General features: G+C 43.9%; 1 protein-coding gene across 2 annotated transcripts in view; it reads right to left on the reverse strand.

The window, feature by feature from the left end:
- LPAR3 (lysophosphatidic acid receptor 3) overlaps positions 1-23,337 on the reverse strand; it is a 101,504-nt gene that overhangs the window by 75,064 nt on the left and 3,103 nt on the right. The window contains exon 1 of one of the 2 annotated variants that reach the window (XM_066376684.1): positions 7,892-7,998. The exons of the other annotated variant lie outside the window; for it this stretch is intronic. The gene's annotated coding sequence lies outside the window, so the exon portion shown is untranslated. Of the gene's footprint in view, positions 1-7,891; positions 7,999-23,337 lie in introns of those variants that run through there. 2 annotated transcript variants of the gene reach the window in all.

Raw genomic sequence — 23,337 nt, forward strand, 5'->3', positions numbered from 1 at the left:
TAAACAGGTTCCTGTGTCAGAGCACGTTGTGGAGCCCGTTAGGTAGGGAGGGCCGCCTGCTGTCAGTCAGCTGGTTCAATTACTGCTTCTTCTCTTTCCACTGAGTGGGTGGATTTATGGGAGGCCATGGTGTACACATACAGCTTCAATCCAAGGGCTTGTTTAGCAAACAAGCATAGTCAAATTTATTGTTCCCTAGATGTCACTGGTGACTGAAGACTATCTTAATCCTCTTGATTAAACAGGAAAGCAAATGTGAAAACATACAGAACTAAAAACCAAATAAGAGGTGAGATCAAGATTTTATATGGATCAGCACATTCCTAGTTTGGTTGATGCAACATAAATCTTTCATTGTGTTTACTTTTTCTTTTTTCCCCTTTTTTTCTTTTTTTGACAGAGACAGAGAGAGTCAGAGAGAGGGACAGATAGGGACAGACAGGCAGGAAGGGAGAGAGATGAGAAGCATCAAGTCTTCGCTGCGGCTCCTTAGTTGTTTATTGATTGCTTTCTCATATGTGCCTTGACCGGGGGGCTCCAGTAGAGCGAGTGACCCCTTGCTCAAGCCAGTGATTTTGGGCTCAAGCCAGCGACCTTGGGCTTCAAGCCAGTGATCTTTAGGCTCAATCCAGCAACCATGGAGTCATGTCTATGATCCCATGTTCAAGCCAGCGACCCTGCGCTCAACTCAAGCCAGTGCCCTCGGGGTTTCCTGAGTCCTCCGCATCCCAGTCCAGTGCTCTATCCACTGCATCACTGCCTGGTCAGGCTGTGTTTTCTTTTTCTGTTATACAATTGATTTTTAGTTTTTTACTGAATTTATCAGGGTGACATTGGTTAATAAAATTCTATAGGTTTTAGGTGTAAAATTCTATCATATATCATCTATATATTGCATTGTGTTCGCCACCCCAATTACACAATTTTAATCTAACTCATTAGGGTAGAAAGATGACAGATAGATTTTGTCCTTTGACCCTCTTCAAAGTAAAGATGCTAATCAAAATTAATAAGATGTATAAATAATATAACTGCACATGTTCTAATATATAGGAAACAATTCTTAGACCAGCGGTTCTCAACCTGTGGGTCACGACCCCGGCGGGGGTCGAACGAGCAAAACACAGGGGTCTCCTATGTATTTCCGATGGCTTTAGGCGACCTCTGTGTTTTGGTCGTTCGACCTCTGGCGGGGTTGTGACCCACAGGTTGAGAACCGCTGCCTTAGACCATTGTGTAATCATATGTCAGCAGCTTTGAAGGAGGTGAAAATAACTATTTAAAGAGATAGTCTTCTTGTACAAAGAATGTTGTCACTTGGTAAAAATGTTTTTTGAGAAATTTCAAAGTGTTTGCTCACAGCAAATGACTTGCCATGAGAAGAAAATTAGATCTCTTCATGTTGTAAAATTGAGAATAAAATTTAGTTCCAAACTGTTTGTCCTAACGTAACCATGGTGTTGCATTCCCTTGCTCGTTCCACTTCATGACCCCACATCCTGCCTCTGGCTCTGACAATGTTCAAGAGCTTCTTACTCTACTTGGTTTGTTCAAAATAATGCCCCGCCCCTGACACCAGCGACAGGTCAGTAGTGATCTGTAGTGATCCCTCCACGCTTCTGAACACCACACCAGCCCAGATCAGTGCCTGACTGAATCCGGAAACTCTACACAGCAAGGGAAATCATATTTTCAAAGCATGCGGCTGTAGTGGAAAACAGTTGTTTTAATCAAGGCTTCAGAGATTTGAAAGAAGTGGGGTGTAATTGCTAAACAAACAAGTCAGAGGGTCCCTGCAAAAATTCTACACTCATCAGGAAGCAGGTTCATCACAAACGCGGGAGGCTCACAGCCTGCCCCATCATCCTGCCTCCCTCTCCCACCCAGGGCCAGACTGGTAGTAAAACAGCATATCTGTGTAAAGACAGCCAGCTCGCGATATGCATGTGAAAGGCACAGAAGGGCTGTGCCTGATCTCATCACGGGGTCCGCCAGCTCCACTGCAACCTTCTCCGTTATGCTGTCTGTGGGACAGCACGACAGGCTTTGCCTGGCTGCTGTGGGTTGGCTCCTTTCGGCAGCCTCTCCTACTCCCTCCCCTGGTCTTTCTGGTCTCAGGGGTGTTAACTGCTCTTTGCTGTTTCTAGCTCTGGGGTGCTGCAGCTGCACTGTCTCTTGCAGGTTTACATGAACTCTGCCCTCCACCAGTTACCAAGTTACCATCCCCACTCCAATCACCAGTTTGACTGGATGATCTGTTTCCTGTGGAACTCTGAGTAATACAGATGTCATTTAAAGCACATTGTAATACAGCAAAAAGTGTAATTCACAAGGTTTTAGTATGATATGAATTTTCTTAAATCTTTTAATAAAATCTAGATCAGGGTCCCCAAACTTTTTACACAGGGGGCCAGTTCACTGTCCCTCAGACTGTTGGAGGGCCGGACTATAAAAAAAAAACTATGAACAAATCCCTATGCACACTGCACATATCTTATTTTAAAGTAAAAAAACAAAACGGGAACAAATACAATATTTAAAATAAAGAACAAGTAAATTTAAATCAACAAACTGACCAGTATTTCAATGGGAACTATGGGCCTGCTTTTGGCTAATGAGATGGTCATTGTGCTCCTCTCACTGACCACCAATGAAAGAGGTGCCTCTTCCGGAAGTGCAGCGGGGGCCAGATAATTGGCCTCAGGGGGCTGCGTGCAGCCCACGGGCCGTAGTTTGGGGACCCCTGATCTAGATCATATAACATTTTCTGATTATCAACATAAATCCTCTTTCTGGCATAGACCATGTTGTGCAAATGCGTGTGTAAAACTTTTATTTTTTGAGTTTGCTCACTTTTAGTGTTAAAAAATTGTGCTGGGCCCTGGCCGGTTGGCTCAGCAGTAGAGCATCGGCCTGGCATGTGGAAGTCCCAGGTTCGATTCCCAGTCAGGGCACACAGGAGAAGCTCCCATCTGCTTTTCCACCCTTCCCCCTCTCCTTTCTCTCTATCTCTCTCTTCCCCTCCTGCAGCCAAGGCTCCACTGGAGCAAAGTTGGCCCAGGCACTGAGGGTGGCTCTATGGCATCCGCCACAGGCACTAGAATGGCTCCGATTGCAACAGAGCAACACCCCAGAGAGGCTGAGCATCGCCCCCTAGTGAGCATGCCGGTGGATCCCGGTCAGGCACATGTGGGAGTCTGTCCGTCTGCCTCCCCACCCCCACCACCAACCCCGCGTTTTACTTCAGAAAAAAAAAAAAAATTGGTGTTGGGCAGCACCAGTTATGTGATCTGTGAAATTGTAAATTACCTTCCTGCTTGGGAAGGGCCATTGTCTTGCTAATGTTTGCTGGAGGAGAGGTTTTCCGGCCAGGAAGTTTTGAAAAGAGAGAGAAGAAGAGGCAGAGTTTTGAAAAGAGAGAGGAGAGAAGCCATATTTTGCAGGGAGAGCACAGAGATTGCAGTGCTGAAGAAAGAAGCCAGTTTGTGCAGAGAGAGAGAAGGTGTGCAGATGGGGAACCGGAGGTGAGGGGCTTTGGTGAGCCCTACTGAGACTGGTGAGGCCTTTGATTCTAGGAGAAACTGGAGAAGATTCTCCTGGTTATGGAACTGGAGAATGTGTCAGGGTTTGTGAGCTCTGAATGAATGAAAAGTATTTCCCCTGTGTGTCTGCTCATCAGCTGGTGCAAGACTTGAATAAAGGAATGGCCCACCATTTTTTGGCCCCACTGTTTCTTTACCGTCTGCCTGAATCCAATGGGAACCTACATGTGCATGGCCGTGATGGCTGCAACTACTGACCAAGTAGCACAATTCTTTTGATGCCCTCCACGTCCACTTACACATACCAGAACCCTAGTAAATTTCTCTACACACAGGGATTCAATGAATGAGTGGCTTACCCAGTTATCAGAATTAGACAAAACAAAGATGACTGCCCCGGATTCCAGCAGATCCCGGCACAGTGCAGTCTCAGGATCAGTTCCAACTCTCTTTGTGGGCCTAGTCTTGTTCATCATGGAAATAAATGACATTAATTTAGTGTTAATGTGTGCCTAAGGATAAACCAGGCTTGACACAGACACTGCAGATAAGGAAGTAGGGGACTTTCCTTACCAGGCCTGTGAGGAGGGCACGGGGGACAGTAATGACAACCTGAGCCATGGGCACTGCAGCCTGATGCGAGGCAAAGCAACACTGACTTAGTACAAGGGCTGCATCTCACTGGGCACCACTGACACATGCTCCTGAGTGGCATTTCCAGTGCAGGGCTAGCTGTGGGGGATGTTGGGTAAATGCCGCTCTCCCGAAAGCTCTGTAATCTACAGCCCTGGTGGAGATGCTATAAATGCAATAGGTCTCTAGACCCTGAGGACACAAGCCAGACATAGTCCCTGAGTAGACAAAAAAGCTTGGCGGCTCAGAGCACTGAGGGAGGGCTCAGGAGTAAGCTTGTCCCTGTTGCATCCATAGCCTCATTTTAATGCAGCATTCTTCACCTCTGCTCCTCCACCTGATCCTTCCGATGAATACAAACATCACAGCAATCTAAGAGCTGGAATCTATACAACCAGAACTTTCATTGTGCACTCATTGATTCTCCTAAAGTGGTTTTTCTCTACTAAATTCAGACTCTCTTGTCTCAGGACAATCCCCTGATTTTGCACTGTAGAAGCATTCCCTGCTCAGTGTCAGCCTTTACCTCCTTAGCTTCTTCTTTTTTTTTTTTTGTATTTTTCTGAAGCTGGAAACGGGGAGAGACAGTCAGACAGACTCCCGCATGCGCCCGACCGGGATCTACCCGGCACGCCCACCAGGGGGCGACGCTCTGCCCACCAGGGGGTGATGCTCTGCCCCTCCGGGGCGTCGCTCTGTTGCGACCAGAGCCACTCTAGCGCCTGGGGCAGAGGCCAAGGAGCCATCCCCAGCGCCTGGGCCATCTTTGCTCCAATGGAGCCTTGGCTGTGGGAGGGGAAGAGAGAGACAGAGAGAAAGGAGAGGGGGAGGGGTGGAGAAGCAGATGGGCACCTCTCCTGTGTGCCCTGGCCAGGAATTGAACCCGGGACTTCTGCACGCCAGGCCGATGCTCTACCACTGAGCCAACCGGCCAGGGCCACCTTCTTAAGGGCTAGAAGAGTCTCTTACTCATGTTTGGGCACCTGATGCCCAACATAGGGGCATGCAGTCAATGGACAACAAATACCGATTTACATGTTGGTGAGTTTCAGTTAGCTGACTGGAAGCAGAGGAGACAAAAACTTGATCACACTATACTGAGTAACACTTGGGTAATATGGAAGTAGAAAGAAAGTATAGTCTATTCTCTTAAGGAATTGGCTGATACATTCTTGGAACCTGTGTATGGCATTCAACATACTTATTAAATATTTATTTGTCTTAACCTCACTTCTAAATCTGTTGGCAGCAGAACTGGTATCCTTCTGTCTCCCTGTTCTTTTTTGAAACAAAAGCACAGAAACTTGCTTATAATTGGCACAAAATACAAATGTGTTCTAAATTATTGAATAATTCACAAATCCTGTTTCCAGTCCTCTTTTTCTTTGGCTTCACTGTGGAAAGTGGTAACAGTTATTCTTGAAACTCCTCTCCCAAGCCTCTGTGACTCTATCCTCTCCTGGACCTTGTCCCACCATACTCAGTATTTACGTCTGTCTCCTGTTCTTCCATCAGTCTTGAAGTCTATTCCAGACTCAGTTCTCGGCCCTCTCTTTTTCCTCTACATTTTCTTCCACTAGAACTACTAGAGCATAAACTATGACCTCTATGTGATGACTCCTCAATAATAATCTCAAGCCCTGACACCTCTCATGTCCTCTCTCTTTCATGTTAAGTGACCAATTGCATCCAAAATATACAAAGAACTCATAAAACTCAACAACAAACAAACAAACAATCCAATAAAAAAATGGGAAGAGGATATGAATAGACACTTCTCCCAGGAAGAAATACAAATGACCAACAGATATATGAAAAGATGCTCATCTTCTTTAGCTATTAGAGAAATGCAAATCAAAACGGCAATGAGATACCACCTCACACCTGTTCGATTAGCTGTTATTAGCAAGACAGGTAACAGCAAATGTTGGAGAGGCTGTGGAGAAAAAGGAACCCTCATACACTGTTGGTGGGAATGTAAAGTAGTACAACCATTATGGAAGAAAGTATGGTGGTTCCTCAAAAAACTGAAAATAGAACTACCTTATGACCCAGCAATCCCTCTAATGGGTATATATCCCAAAAACTTAGAAACATTGGTACATAAAGACACATGCAGCCCCATGTTTATTGCAGCATTGTTCACAGTGGCCAGGACATGGAAACAACCAAAAAGCCCATCAATAGATGACTAGATAAAGAAGATGTGGCACAAATACACTATGGAATACTACTCAGCCATAAGAAATGATGACATCGGAACATTTACAGCAAAATGGTGGGATCTTGATAACATGATACGAAGCGAAATAAGTAAATCAGAAAAAACCAGGAACTGTATTATTCCATACGTAGGTGGGACATACTAGTGAAACTAAGAGACATTGATAAGAGTGTGGTGGTTACGAGGGGGAGGGGGGAATGGGAGAGGGAAAGGGGGTGGGGAGGGGCACAAAGAAAACAAGATAGAAGGTGACAGAGGACAATCTGACTTTGGGTGGTGGGTATGCAACATAATTGAACGACAAGATAACCTGGAGTTGTTATCTTTGAATATATGTATCCTGATTTATTGATGTCACCCCATTAAAAAAATAAAATTATTTAAAAAAAAAAAAGTGACCAATTGCCTTCCAAATAGACAAGAAAAAAGTCACCATGAGGGTAGCAGGTATGCAAGTTAGAACTCTCAATCTCCCTCAGTTCTGCTGCTGGAGATGATGAGGCCACAAAAAGAAATAAAGTTTCAAGTTTAAACACCAGGTTTTAAATGAAAGGGACTAAAATGGTGTTGGTCCCTGGTCTCCTTAGTTGTTTAGAGCAGTGGTCCCCAACCCCTGGGCCACGGACCGGTATCGGTCTGTGGGCCATTTGGTACCGGTCCGCAGAGAAAAAATAAATAACTTACATTATTTCCGTTTATTTATATTTAAGTCTGAACGATGTTTTATTTTTAAAAAATGACCAGATTCCCTATGTTACATCCGTCTAAGACTCACTCTTGACGCTTGTCTTGGTCACGTGATACATTTATCTGTCCCACCCTGAAGGCCAGTCCGTGAAAATATTTTCTGACATTAAACCAGTCCGTGGCCCAAAAAAGGTTGGGGACCACTGGTTTATAGTACATCATTCACAAGCTGGCAAAGAGGTTTGGAATTGGAGAGGCTTCATCACACTCACCCTGGTCAGGACCTTTAGTGCTCCCTGTTCTCGGTGCTTTTCCTGGGCTCAGGATGGATGATCGGGCTCTCTTCCCTGATGCCCCCCTGGGTCCTGTCTACTGTAGTGTTCCAGGGCTTCAAAGATGCTCCTTCCTCAGCACACTTGTGGATTCTAACTCAGTCCCAAACCTGGCTGTGTGGTTTCTGGACTTCCCTCAAGAATGAGTTTCAGCCTCTTTTCACGTGAACTTCCCCTTGTTAACTGACCACACAACCAGCCTCTGAATCTCGGGCTGAATAAAAGGTCCCAGCCCAGATTCCATTTCCTAAGAAATCCTGTGTGTGGTGTGACAGTGAGCTCAGCTGTTCTTCCAACTCATTAACAATTGTATGTTGTATATTGCAACTTCTCTTGTAATTATATTTTGTATCATTATTTAGCTTTATGTTCTATGGCACAGACTCCTAAATTGTGTTTTCCTTTCCTTATCAAGTAACAAACTCCATTTACCAGATTTCATAGCTAAGGTGACCACATGAATAAGTGCTTACCAACCGAAGGTGAGCATAACTGAAGTGCGCCACTCCCAGGTCGGCCCTAAAACAATGAGCGTGCACTCCTCCGTGTTCCTTTGTCTTCCTGCAAGTTGGATCACAAACAGACCTGCAATCCAGCATTCATCGCTAAGACAAGGCAAGACCCCAGAAGCATGACTCAAAGTATACACGAACTAGTTTCCATCAATGAGGAGATAAGTATAGATATCGTGAATAAGCACTTACAAATGTTTACAGCAACTTGACAGTGCTGTAAACACAAGTGGATGGTCACGGGGAGAGAAACCAGAGGCAATGGGCTTGGGCACACTACAAATAAAGAAACCAGTCTCTTTAGCCTAAGAAATGATGACATCGGATCATTTACAACAACATGGATGGGCCTTGATAACATTATACTGAGCGAAATAAGTAAATCAGAAAAAACTAAGAACTATATGATTCCATACATAGGTGGGACATAAAAATGAGTCTCAGAGACATGGACAAGAGTGTGGGGGTTACAGGGTGGGGGGAGGAGAGGGAGGGGGTTGGGGGAGGGGAAGGGCACAAAGAAAACCAGTTAGAAGGTGACTTTGGGTGATGAGAATGCAGCATAATCAAATGTCAAAATAACCTAGAGATGTTTTCTCTGAACATATGTACCCTGATTTATCAATGTCACCCCATTAAAATTAATTTTAAAAAAAAGAAACCAGTCTTTAAGCAATGAGAGTGCAGAAGCAGGGCCCTTACAGATGGTGGAGAAACGAGACATACAGAACCCTTTGAACCTGAACCACTTACCTCAGGGCTGTTAACAAGAGAAAAATAAACTTTTGTTTGTGTTTTCTTCAAGTCACGTGTTTTGGGGCCTCTTGGCCTAAGAAGCTTGCAGCTTCGGTGAGGGTGTTGAAAAGAAACAATATGGGAGTGCATGGGGCTCCCCCTTGAAGCTTTGAGCAAGGCATTACAAGAAAGAGAGAAACCCAGACCAGAACTGTTTCTAAGTTTGTAAGCAAAAGTGGAAAAGAACAGATAGCATCCAGAAACTGGGGGCCCTGGAAGATTAGAGAAGTTAACTGCTTCTATAACTACAAATAGCAAGAAGAGCATCACTGCTTACATCCTCTCAAAGGGCCTCTCAATAAGATGTTGCCACAGAACAAAGGGAACACAGACATACGGTAAATATTAGAGTAAGGGTACAGCTTAGTCCGGGTTTTAGATGACCTTAAGGCAGAGACCACTAAAGAGGGGAAGAAAGAGGTAGGCCAAGCAGAGAAGTTGGGAAATAAGGAATGCTTATAAGAACTGCACCAGGCAGCCACACTGTGGACCACTTTATAGGTCTAAACAGGTTGCCAAGGCCAGTCACAGGCAGTGTCTGACATTGGCCTGCATCAGAGTCCCTCCAGAGTCCCAGAGCCAACATACCCATGGGCCAGCTTCAGACAACATCAGAGCAGAATCCAATAAGCTTCATAAGAGGCATATCCAAAGGGAGATGTCAGCGGGCACCAGACCCTGCTTAGGTGAATTCTGCATCACATGGTCAGCACCTGCACAGCAACTTGCAAGTCATGGTCAAGATTAAGCCTCACAGCCTGAGGGTTGATCCTAGGCCAAACGAGCCAAAAGCAATCAAGAATAAATTACAACAGAAGGCTCACATAACCTACACAAGTAAAATTTTTGGAGCACCCAACTCAGGTGATCAAGGAGATAGCAACACTGGGTTCTACAGGACAACTACTACATAAGGCCACCGCCTAAGATTAGGAGTCATAATAGACACACCTAATACATAGAAACAAACACAAAGAAGCAGTCAAAATGGGGAGACAAAGAAACAGACCCTAAATGAAAGAATAGGAAAATCTCTAGAAAAAGAGCCAAATGATATGGAAGCAAACAACTTATCAAACATAGAATTCAGAGAAATGGTTATAAGAATGCTCAAAGAACTTAGTGATAATTATAAGGAACTTAATAAGAACTACAACAGCATGAAAAAGGACATAGAAACCATAAAAAAGAACCAGTAAGAAATGAAGAATACAGTATCTGAAATGAGGAATACACTGGAAAGAATAAACTGTAGGATGGATGAAACAGAGAATCAAATCAGAGATTTGGAAGACAAGCTAGAAAAAAAAAACATACCCAATCAGAACAGCTAAAGAGAAAAGAGAATTAAAAAGAAAAATAAGGATAGCTTAAGGGACCTTTGGGACAACATGAAGAATAATGACATCTGCATCATAGGGTTACCACAGAAGGAAAAGAGAGAGAGCAAGGGATCAAGAACCTATGTGAAGAAATAATAACCAAAAACTTTCCTAACCTGGTGAAGGAAAAAGACAAAAGTCCAGGAAACTGAGAGTCCCAAACAAAATGAACCCCAAAAGACCCACACCAAGATACATCATAATAAAAATGGAAAAGGTTAAAGACAGAGAGAGAATCTTAAAGGTAGTAAGAGAAAGACAATTAGTTGCCTACAAGGGAGCTCCCATAAGACTGTCAGCTGATTTCTCAACAGAAACATTTCAGGTCAGAAGGGACAGGCATGAAATAATGATAAAAAGCAAGGACCTATAACCAAGACTACTGTACTCAGAAAAAGTATCAATTAAAATTAAAGGAGAAATAAACAGCTTCCCAGAGAAGAAAGAGCTAAATGAGTTTGTTACCACCAAACCAATATTACAAGAAATGTTAAAGGGCCTGAGAAAAAGAAGGAGAAGGGGAAGAAGAAGGAGAAAAAACAGAGGACCATAGTTTTATAAATAAAATGGAAATAAATATATACCTATCAATAATCACTTTAATGTAAATGGCTTAAATGGTCCAATCAAAAGACATAGAGTGACTCTGGCCGGTTGGCTCAGTGGTAGAGCGTCGGCCTGGCGTGCGGGGGACCCGGGTTCGATTCCCGGCCAGGGCACATAGGAGAAGCGCCCATTTGCTTCTCCACCCCCCCTCCTTCCTTCCTCTCTGTCTCTTCCCCTCCCACAGCCAAAGCTCCATTGGAGCAAAGATGGCCCGGGCGCTGGGGATGGCTCCTTGGCCTCTGCCCCAGGCGCTAGAGTGGCTCTGGTCGCGGCAGAGCGACGCCCCGGAGGGGCAGAGCATCGCCCCTGGTGGGCAGAGCGTCGCCCCTGGTGGGCTTGCCGGGTGGATCCCGGTCGGGCGCATGCGGGAGTCTGTCTGACTGTCTCTCCCCGTTTCCAGCTTCAGAAAAATACAAAAAAAAAAAAAATAATACATAGAGTATCTGAATGGATAAGAAAGCAAGACCCATATATATGCTGTCTACAAGAGACTCACCTAAGAATAAAAGATACACACAGACTAAAAGTAAAGGGATAGAAAAAGTATTCCATGCAAATGGAAAGGAGAAATTTTATTATATCTGACAAAACAAACTGTAAAACAAAGGCTCTATAAGAGACAAAGAAGAATACCATGTAATGATAAAAGGAACAATGTAAAAGGGGATATAACCTTATAAACATTTAGGCACTCAACATTAGAGCATCTAAATATGTAAAGCAAATCTTGATAGACATAAAGGGAGAGATTAACAGTAATACAGTCATAGTAGAAGATTTTAACTGCCATTCTCATCCCTGGATAGATCATCCAGTCAGAAAATCAAGAAGGAAATGGTGGCCATAAATGACAGTAAACAAGCTAAATTTAATTGATATCTTTAAAGCATTTCACCTCAAAGCAGCAGTATATACATTCTTTGCAAGTACACATGGAACATTTTCTTTTTTTTTGTATTTTTCTGAAGCTGGAAACGGGGAGAGACAGTCAGACAGACTCCCGCATGTGCCCGACCGGGATCCACCCGGCACGCCCTCCAGGGGCGACGCTCTGCCCACCAGGGGGCGATGCTCTGCCCCTCAGAGGCGTCGCTCTGCCGCGACCAGAGCCACTCTAGCGCCTGGGGCAGAGGCCAAGGAGCCATCCCCAGCGCCGGGCCATCTCTGCTCCAATGGAGCCTCAGCTGTGGGAGGGAAGAGAGAGACAGAGAGGAAGGAGAGGGGGGTGGAGAAGCAAATGGGCGCTTCTCCTATGCGCCCTGGCCGGGAATCGAACCTGGGTCCCCCGCACGCCAGGCCGACGCTCCACCGCTGAGCCAACCGGCCAGGGCCCACATGGAACATTTTCTATGATAGACCACATGTTAGAACACAAAATAAGTCTCAGTAAATTTAGGAAGACTGAAATCATATCAAGCATTTTCTCTGACCATAATGGTATGAAACTAGAAATCAATCACAAAGAAGAAACTGAAAAACACACCAAAACATGGAATTTAAATAACATGTTACTAAACAATGAATGAACTAACAATAATATAAAAAATAAATAAAAAGATATTTTGAAATAAATAAAAATAAGAACACAACCACTTAAAATCTATGGGGCACAGCAAAAGCAGTCCTAACAGAGTAATTCATAGCATTACAGGGCTACCTCAAGGAACAAGAAAAATCTGAAATAACTTAACTTTAAAGAACTTTGATAAAGAACCACAAAAAAAGCCCAAAGTGAGTAGAAGGAAACAAATAATAGAGATCAGAGCAGGAATAAATGAAATAGAATAAAAAATACCAATGAAACCAAGAGCTGGCTCTTTGAAAAGATTAATAAGATTGACAAGCCTTTAACTCAGCAGTTCTCAACAGGTTGAGAACCGCTGCTTTAACCAGACTAATGAAGAAAAAAATAGAGAGTCCCCCCCAAAATAAAATAAGAAATAAAAGAGGAAAGGTAAAAACTGACACCAAAGATACACAATGGGTTTAAGAAAGTACTACGAACAACCACATGTCATCAAATTGGACCATCTGGATGAAATAGATAAATTCCTAGAAACGTACAATCTTTCAAAACTGAATCAGGAAGAATCAGAGAATCTTAGTAGACAGATTACAACTAGTGAAACTGAAGCAGTAATCAAAAATCTCCTAGCAAACAAAAGTCCTGGACCAGAAGGCTTCACAGGTGAATCTTATCAAACAGTCCTTTTCAATCTATTTCCAAAAATTCAAGAGGAGGGGAGAGTCAAAGCTCATTTTATGAGGCCAGCATTATCCTAATTCTAAAACCAGATAAAAATACTACAAAGAAAGAAAATTATAGTATCCTTGATGAACATAGACGCTAAAATCCTCAAGAAAATAAAGGATAAAAATCACATGATCTTCCCTGGCTCATTGGCTCAGCGGTAGAACATCAGCCTGGTGTGTGGAAGTCCTGGGTTCAATTCCCAGCCAGGGCACATAGGAGAAGCACCTATCTGCTTCTCCATCCTTTCTCCTCTCCTTTCTCTCTCTCTCTCTCTCTTCCCCTCCTGCAGCCAAGGCTCTGCTGGAGCAAAAGTTGGCCCAGGTACTGAGGACGGTTCCATGGCCTCCACCTCAGGCACCAGAATGGCTCTGGTTGCAATGGCGCCACATCCCAGATGGGCAGAGCATCGCCCCCTCTTGGGCAGGCGGGGTGGATCCCAGTCGGGCACATGCAGGAATCTATCTTTCTGCCTCCCTGCTTCTCACTTCAGAAAAATACAAAAACAAAACAAACAAACAAAAAAACCACACACACACAAAAAACCCCACATGATTATAGCAATAGATGCAGGAAAAGTACTTGATAAAATCCAGCACCCATTTATGACAAAAACTCTCAGCAAAGTGGGAATAGAGGACGCACACGTCAATGTAATAAAGGCCATATATGACAAACCCACAGCCAATATCAGACTCATTGGGCAAGAACTATAAGCATTTCCATTAAGATCAGGAAGAAGACAGGGACGTCTGCTTTTACCATTCTTTGTCAACATCGTACTGGAAGTCCTAGCCACAGAAATCAAACAAAAAGAAGAAATAAAAGACATCTAAATTGAAAAGGAAGAAGTATAACTGTCATTATTTGCAGGTGATAAGTTACTGTATATAGAGAACCTTAAAGATTCTAGTAAAAAACCTACTAGGATTGAATTGAATTCATAAAGTAGCAGGATACAAAAATAAGTTGCATTTTTATACATCAATAATGAACTATCACAAAGGTAAACTAAGACAACAATCCCATTCACAATTGCTTCAAAAAAAAAAAAAAAGTAATAACTAAACCCTAGGAGTTAATTTAACCAAGGATGTAAAAGACCTGTACTCAGAAAATTATAAGACACTGAAGAAACTGAGGAAGACACAAGTCTTCCTCAGTACCGTGTTAATGGATAGAGAGAATGATCATAATCAAAATGTCCATACTGTCTAATCTACAGATTCAAATGAATTGTTATAAAGATACCAAAGGTGTATTTCACTGAACTAGGACAAAATTTACTGTGTATGAAACCACAAAAGACCTTGAATAGCCACAGCAATCTTGAAAATGAAGAATAAAGTGGGAGGTATCACACTTCCTGATATAAAGTTATACTACTAGGCCATTGTAATCAAAACAGCCTGGTACTGGCACAAGAACAGGCATACAGATCAATGGAACAGAACAGAGAACCCAGAAATAAACCCACGCCTTTACGGTCAATTAGTATCTGACAAAGGAGGCAAAAACATATATACAATGGAGTAAAAATAGCCTGCTCAATAAGTGGTGTTGGGAAAATTTAACACATACAAAATAATAAAATTAGATCACCTTCTTACACTGTGCACAAGAATAGACTCAAATGGATTAAAGACTTAAATGTTAAACTCAAGTCCATTGAAATCCTAGAAGAAAAAAATAGGCAGTATAAAATCTTAGACATTTCTCATGGATACGGCCACAGAGGGTAATGGACAAAAAAGAACTTTCCAGGGAACGGAGTCAAAGTCACGGCCCCTGGAAGTCTGCTCCCTGAGAGCAGAAACAGGGACCAGCCACAAACTGACTTCACAGCCAGGGCAGAGAGGTCTGAATAATTCCTACCCCTCCGAGCTGAGTCATTTTTAGTAACCTGTGGCTGCTACACATCTATCTGCCACCCTTCTGAATAGGAGTGTTTTCGTTTTTTGTTTTATTTGCTTGTGCTTTTCTTGTTTCTATTCCTCCATCATATAATGGATGTTCTCAGTCAGAATAAAGAAATAATAAACATTTTATTTAAAAGAGAGGTTAAACAGCTTGAGCACAGGCTTATCTGCTTGAGTGTGGCTCACTAGCTTGAGCGTGGGATCACAGACATGGCCCCAAGGTCACTGGATTAAGCCCAAAGGTCGCTGGCTTGAAGGCCTAAGGTCGCTGGCTTGAGCAAGGAGTCACTCAGTCTGCTGTAACCCCCCCCCCACCCCCCATCAAGGCACATATGAGAAAGCAATCAATGAACAACTAAGGTGTTGCAATGAAGAATTGATGCTTCTCATCTCTCTCTATTCCTGTCTGTCTGTCCCTATCCCTCTCTCTGTCAATCAATCAAACCAAGGTTAGAGAAGGGAATGCCAGGCCTGCGGAGTTCTGGTAAACTAAACCTTTCAAGGACAGCACGGTGGGCTGTGACGCACAAGAGGAGTGGGCTGGTGAGGGGAAAGGAGCAGCCTACTTGGCCTCAGCTGCACCTGGGTCAGGTGGAGTTCGCCCCTTTCAGCAACGACGCTAACTTCACGCACTGCTTATCCAGCCACAGCCTTTTCCTTCCTTTCTAAAAATGGCATAACAACGACATCTACCATATAGGATTGTTAAATCCAATTAAATTTATGATTATAAAGTGTTCAGCAAGACGCACAGTACCTAGGAAGTGCTCAATACATGGTAGCTAATACTTCCTAAGAAAGTTATATAGATCAAAAGTTTTTGCAGAAACAGAAAAAATCCTAAAATTGATATAGAACCACAAAGGATTCCAAAGGGCCAAAACAATTTTGAAAAAGAACAAATTTGGAGGCCTCAAACTTTCTGATTTTAAAAAATATATTATAAAGCTACAGTAATCAAAACAATACTGTACTGGCATAAAGAAAGGTATAGACCAATGAAACAGAGCTGATAGCCCAAAAATAAACCTATGCAGTCAACTGATCTTCAGCAAGGGCGCCAGAAAGACATACAGGGATAAGACAGAAACCAGATTCCCACATGCAGAAACTCTGAAGATAGCTGGTCTGAGTTTGAAGCCTTGTTTACCAGCAAGTTAGTTAACATCTCTGTGCCTTAATTTCCTCATCTAGCCTGACCAGGTGGTGGCACAGTGGATAGAGCATTGGACTAGGACATGGAGGACCCAGGTTCAAAACCCTGAAGTTGCCGGCTTGAGCATGGGCTCACCAGCTTGAGCACAAGGTCATCAGCTTAAGTGCGGGGTCACTGGCTTGAATGTGGGACAATGACATGATCCCACGGTCGCTGGCTCGAAGCCCAAGATCTCTAGCTTGAGCCCAAGGTCGCTGGCTCGAGCAAGGGGTTACTCTGTCTGCTGTAGCCCCCCGGTCAAGGCACATATGAAAAAGCAATCATTGAACAACTAAGGTGCCACAACAGAGAACTGATGCTTCTCATCTCTCTCCCTTCCTGTCTCTCCCTATCTGTCCCTCTCTCTGACTCTGTCTCTGTCAAAAAAACCCAAAACTCTGTCTCTGTCAAAAAAAACCCTATAAAATGGGAATAACAGTACCTTCTTCCTAAAACAGTTAGGAGATTTATATAAGATACTTAGAATAGCTTCTGACAAACAGTATTAATTTCATTACTGCTCTTTACCAGTGGGGCCTAGGGAAAGTTCCTTAACCTCTTTGAGACTCAATTTCCTTTGTTACAAAAGGGAGACAAACTCTAACTTGTTGGGTTATGGGACAAAGTGAATAATATGGCTAATAAAAGCCCTCAGCTCACAGCTGCGTCCATGGGCCTCAGACAAGTCCAGTAAGCAACAGAGCAAGCCTGTTCCCAAAAGGTAGGGGAGAAAGGGTCCCAACAGAGATTACCAGGGAGGAAAGACCAAAGGGGGCAACTCCCTTCTGCAGGCTGGATGAGTCCCTGGAATAACCACCCCAAAACCAAGACCTTCTCTCCTCTACCACCCTGTCCAGAGTCATTAGCTGGTGTTTCCCATTACCACGGAAAACATTTAGTCCTAGATGAACAGGTGTAAGAGGAGGTTAGCCAGCTGCATTGAAAACCTCATGTTTAACCTTCTGACTCTATTATAATACTTCCTCTAAAGTACCACTCACTCCATCTGGATCATCGAGTAATCCATCAAAATATACTCGTTGATATACCAGTGAATGAATGTCAGAGTGAGTTCACACCTCTTCTCCCATTTGCTCCCATGGTAAGATGAGCAGCGCAGCATTCTGTTTTACACATAAGAAAACTAAACCTGGGAGAGACTGATTCACTCTGACCAGCTGTCATCCCTCTGGTCCCGGGATCCTGTCACCACACTGGCCATTGCAGCCTTTTTTCAGTGGTTAATTTTATGGTCCCCCAAGAGATGAAATATGCAGACTTGTCCTCTATAACAACATTATTCCCTTTTATAAACATTTACTGGTTCCAGAAGAAAGACAATATGATTATGGTAAACGTCAATAAAAATTAGTAAATGTATCTCTACTTAGAATTTTTTTTTTTTTTTTTCATTTTTATGAAGCTGGAAACAGGGAGAGACAGTCAGACAGACTCCCGCATGCGCCCGACCGGGATCCACCCGGCACACCCACCGGGGCGGTGCTCTGCCCCCCAGGGGGCGATGTTCTGCCCATCCTGGGCGTCGCCATATTGCGACCAGAGCCACTCTAGCGCCTGAGGCAGAGGCCACAGAGCCATGCCCAGCGCCCGGGCCATCTTTGCTCCAATGGAGCCTTGGCTGCGGGAGGGGAAGAGAGAGACAGAGAGGAAAGCGCGGCGGAGGGGTGGAGAAGCAAATGGGCGCTTCTCCTATGTGCCCTGGCCGGGAATCGAACCTGGGTCCTCCGCACGCTAGGCCGACGCTCTACCGCTGAGCCAACCGGCCAGGGCTCTACTTAGAATTTTTGACAAAAGTTTATGAGGCAAGTTCACATAATCAAATGAAAATGATAGGCTAAAACTCTAAATACATGATAGAAAATAGCAAAGATTAGTCAGTTTGCTTGTTTTAGGGAAAACTAAGAAGAGCAAGCAACCAGTTTACTTCTAACATGTTGAATGATGTCATTTAAGAAACACCCTCTCCTAAAGCATGTTATTTTCTTCATCAACTAAATAGTCTACCAGTTGACCTAGGCCACAGACTTCAATTATCTGCCTATAAGAAATTAAACTGGAAATTAACTAAGAAAGACTAATAATGACCTAGTGGCAATCCTTGTTGATATTTCTTTTCCTTTCCCTCTGTTGGATGTTCATAAATTTCACATATGTGGAAAGTTACGTACATGTAATAGGCAAGACCCATTGGTCCCATTAGAGTGGATTCTACCCAGCCACTGATTCCTCTCATTCCTGTCCACTTGAGATTTTGCCACTGTTCACTATACACAGGAAAAAGATATATAAAAACAAGTATAGCCTGACTAGGCAGTGGTGCAGTGGATAGAGCGTCGGACTGTAACCAGGAGGACCCAGGTTCGAAACCCTGAGGTTGCCGGCTTGAGTGCGAGCTCACCAGCTTGAGCATGGGGTCACTGGCTTGAGAGTGGGATCATAGACGTGACCCCATGGTCACCAGTTTGAGCCCAAAGGTCGCTGGCTTGAGCCCAAGGTCGCTGGCTTGAGCAAGGGGACACTTGCTCTGCTGTAGTCACCCCCACCCGTCAAGGCACACATGAGAAAGCAATCAATGAACACTAAGGAGCAGCAACGAAGATTTGATGCTTCTCATCTCTCTCCCTTCCTGTCTGTCCGTATCTGTCCCTCTCTCTGACTCTCTCTCTGTCTCTGTCAAAAAACAAACAAACAAAAAAACCCACACCTATGTATAAAGAGGTAAAATGCACTCAGGGAGCTCATTATCTAGAGCAGCAGATAGTTAGCCAGGGCTAATCCTCCACTCTCCCCGGGGACCTCTCCTAATCTCTAGAGATACTTGTGGTAGGCATAACTGAGGGGTGCTACTAGCATGTAGTGGGTAGAGGCCAGAGATGTTGCTATATATGCTACAATGCACAGGAGAGCCCCGAACAAAGAATTATCCAGCCAAATATCAACTGTGCCAAGGCCGAGAAACCCTGATCTAAAGGGTAAGATAAAACAGAAGTAAATATAATACACGGTTGAGTATGGCATGAGCTGTAATAGAGACAAAAGTAAAGTGTGATCAGATTGACATTTAAACAGATGGATAAAATTCAGTGTTGGCAAAGGTTTAGGGAAAATGGCACTCTCATAATATGCTGGTGAACATGTAAATCAGGTGTCCCCAAACTACGGGCCCACAGGCCGCATGCGGCCCCCTAAGGCCATTTATCCGGCCTCCGCGGCACTTCCGGAAGGGGCACCTCTTTCACTGGTGGTCAGTGAGAGGAGCACTGTATGTGGTGGCCTTCCAACGGTCTGAGGGACAGTGAACTGGCCCCCTGTGTAAAAAGTTTGGGGACCCCTGTTGTAAATTGTCCCATTTTTTTGGGAGGGCAATCTGGCAATGTGTATTAAAACTTTAAAAATATATATACCATTTCTATCTTTGCTTCCTTTTCATTCCCATCCTCTCTCTTTCTTTGCCTTCTCTTTGCTTCTCTCCCTAGAACTGAGGGCTAAGCATGTGGCTGACAATGCAGTATGATGGGAGGCAGTTTGGGTGCACAGAGGCATGGGCAGCTTGGTTGGGAAGCCACACAGAGCAGTGAACTAGAGGAACTGGAGGCTGATAATGAGGCTGCAAAGACACGTGGGCTGGCAGGCGTGGCAGCCAAGGACAAGAGGCAGTGTGGGAAGGCAAGCGGACACAGAGGAGACAGGATGGCCTTTGTGGTTGGGGGATATACTGTACACAAATAAGTACAAATATTAAAGATAATGGGACTGAGTTTCTAACTGCCAGAGAAGATATATATAATACAAAGAGATAAAGAGGGAAGAATAGAAGGTCCCTGGGTGTTGGATTGGAATTGGAGGTATTAGTATGAATTAATAATTTTATAATACATGGAGTACTGTAGAAAATTTTTTAAATGTTTCTATTTCCCAGCTCTGTGCTTTCAAAGACCTAAAGCAGTGACACCCAGGAACAATGGGCACGTCCACCTTCCATATCTTGGTTTCTGAATACCATTCTCTATCAAAAGGGAGGAATGACTAAGTCAGGGAAAGTACAAGATGAGCCTGGAATATCACGTAGTGCCAGAAATTAAACATTGAAGTGCTCAGTAAATGACAGGGATGTCAAAAGGCCAGCTCAAAGGGACTCCCACTGGCCAAACTGAGGACCATTTGACCAATAGTAACAGATTTCAACATCCTGAGTATAAAGGAAATCCATGAATACTTCCTAATATAAATGAATAAATGAGGGAGAAAATCGTTCTTCCTTATAATAAAATGCTAACTAACAAATACAGAAGTGACAGAAATGAAGAATCATTATTTGGCAGTCTTCATAGAGGTGGCTGATGATTCAGGCTGAAATCATCAATATGATAAGGCTGTAGGTGGAGGTTTAATGAGAATAAGCTATTAGCATAATCTTAGAATACTTGCTCACAAACACCAATAAATTTCAAAGGGAAAAATGATAAATTTAAGGTGGGAAGATTTGTCAAACACCAACATAGCCAGGTGACTCAAGCCAATCTTCCAGGGGTAGGACAGGCTGACATTTTGTACCAGCTAGTGTTATGTGCCGAGCAGAGCAGAGTGTGTATTCCTGCCAGGAACACATGACCTGAGTCTGGTTCTGCAGAAATACCTGCTAGACTCAGGCTGAGTCATCCTGCAGAATGTAAGAACTATACTCTGAGATCCGTACAACTGCAAGGACTTCAGGAACAGGGAATGTCTGAAAAAGGATTCCTGAAGAGACATGATGAAGTTACCATGGATCTTAGATCAGACAGGGGAAAAACAACATTTAGGGGACAACTGATGAAATATGAACAGGCTCCATGGATTGGATGGTAGTTTTGTACCAATTCAGTTTCCTGATTTGGTGGTGCAATAATTAATTTTATGTGTCAACTTGACTGGGTGAAGGGATGCCCAGATAGCTGGTAACATTATTGGGGTGTGTCTATGAGGGTGTTTCTGGAAGAGATTAGCATTTGACTCAGTAGACAGAGGAAAGCAGATATAGCCCTCACTACTGTGGGTGGGCCTCGTGTGGTATACACTGAGGCCCAGAATATAGCAACAAGGTAGACAATCTGCCCTGTTGGTTGAGCTGGGACATATATCTTTCACTGCCCTTGGACGTCAGTGCTCCTCATTCTCAGGCCTTCAGGCCCAGACTAAATGACATCACCAGTTTTCCTGGCTCTCCAGCTTGCAGGTGACAGACTCTGGGACTTCTTGGCCTCCCTGATCTCAGGAGCCAATTTCTATGATAAATCTCCATATATATATCCTATATATCCTATATATCCTATATATATAGGATATATCCTATATATCCTATATATCCTATATATCCTATAGGGTTTTTGTTTTTGTTTGTTTTTTGAAAACCCTGACTAATTTAAATGCTATGGGGATATTAAAAAAAAGATTATATTTATTTCCTCTTTGCTAGATCCACATGACAGTTTAGGCCAGGGGAAAAGCCCCTAATTCAAAGGACTTGATCTATTAAAAGTCAACAGGGCAGGAAGACAAACAAAACAGTGGTGTTCTCTACCTGATCCCTTGTTTCTGTCTTTCATTACTAGCTGCTCCCAAGGACTCCAAGCCTTATCTTTGGGTGTCTAGCTCCCCTTGGGGAGTTAAAGGACTCTGACTGACTCCACAGCCCACGCTTCTCGTAGTCTGAATTATCCTGAGACTGCTTCAGAATCTCTGTACAAGAGGGTCTTTGGGACAGTCTCAGTGAAAGGGGACCCTAGGAGGCTTGCTTAAAGCTGCATTTACAAAGCAAGCACACTGCTTTCATGCAGATCTTGTGTTTGCTTGGAGGGCTTTGGGGGCAAACTTGTACAGCTTATGGAGGGGCTAAAGTACACTCCAACGCAACCCTGCCACCTGCCACACCACCCATCCCTAGATACCTCTGAATTTGCACATGGCTGAGTCAAGGCCAAGGCTAGTGAAACCTGCAATGCCCCAGGTAACAAAGAAGACATAGGACTTGCTGATGAGTAACTGGGGGGCCAATGCATAACCTTTGAAAGGGGTGAGGAAGGCTGTACTGGGCGCGTTGTTTTCCAGAGTGACCGCAAGTCTGGCCCAGCCTGAGGTGTACGAATGATTCACATCTGAGAGGTAAGGTCCATGGAGCCTGGATGGTGTCAGGATCACAGGCAAGGGAGGAGTTCAAGGCAAAAGGCAGAAAGGACAGAAGTCTAGGGGCCCGGTGCTGCAGAGGCCAGGCCAGGACATGCAGAGGAATAAAGAAGAAGAGACATCAGCCTGGAATTGAAGAGTTGGGGTACAACCCAGGAAATCAGAACCTTCTTCTCACTGGCTACTACTCACCTGCTTACCAGGCAGGTCAGGCAGACAGCAACATACTTTTCAGATTGAACAAAATAATTAGCTTAACTGTTCGAAAGGGGGAAATGCCCTGAGTCAGTTTAGTGATTTGAGTGATTTGGAGAGTGAACCTTAGAGACCCATGTTAACACGAAGGCACAGTGCAGTGAGGACTGCATGGGGCACCTCTCTCCCATGTCTGATGACTGCCACCACCACTCTCTTCTGACATACTGGCTGGTTAGTCAGCTCGCTGTTTTTGTCCAGTAAGAACTGCAATGAACAGACAATGCAGGTAATTCTAAGAGGGAAATAAAGCTTCTTTGGAACTTTGCCCTCTGTCTTCAATTGCACAGAATTAAGTCATCTCAGTCCTAAAATTTATCTCCCTCTTGTGCCCCCACGGAGTAGTTTCTCAACCTTCAGTGGGATTGTGTCCTTGATGTCTCATTTACATCAGAGGCAGGAGAGGGGAGTGGAGAGACTGCAGCCACGTCCACTTAGTGCCCCAACACCCACATGGAGACCCTACCACCTCACAGCCTGTCCACGGTGTCCTGCATCTAGAGGCCCTGCCTCTTCACTCCCAACATTTATATGGCCCTCATGGGGTACAAAGCTCTTTCACATACATGACCAACTGGGACCCAACAACCTGCGTAGGTGGGTAGAAAAAGGAATTACTGTAATTCCCCATGTATGACTCTCCCATGTATAAGATGCACTGTAATTTTGGGGCCCGAAATTTGGAGAAAAAAGTATTACATAAAGTTATTGAACTCAAGTTTTATTCATCATAAAATTCATACAACTCCTCATCACTGTCAAACTCCCATCTGTTAGCTTGTCCTCATCTGTGTCTGATAACGAGTCACTGTCTTCAACGA

Source organism: Saccopteryx leptura, chromosome 3 (genome assembly GCF_036850995.1).
Source record: "Saccopteryx leptura isolate mSacLep1 chromosome 3, mSacLep1_pri_phased_curated, whole genome shotgun sequence".
NCBI classification, from domain to species: domain Eukaryota; kingdom Metazoa; phylum Chordata; class Mammalia; order Chiroptera; family Emballonuridae; genus Saccopteryx; species Saccopteryx leptura.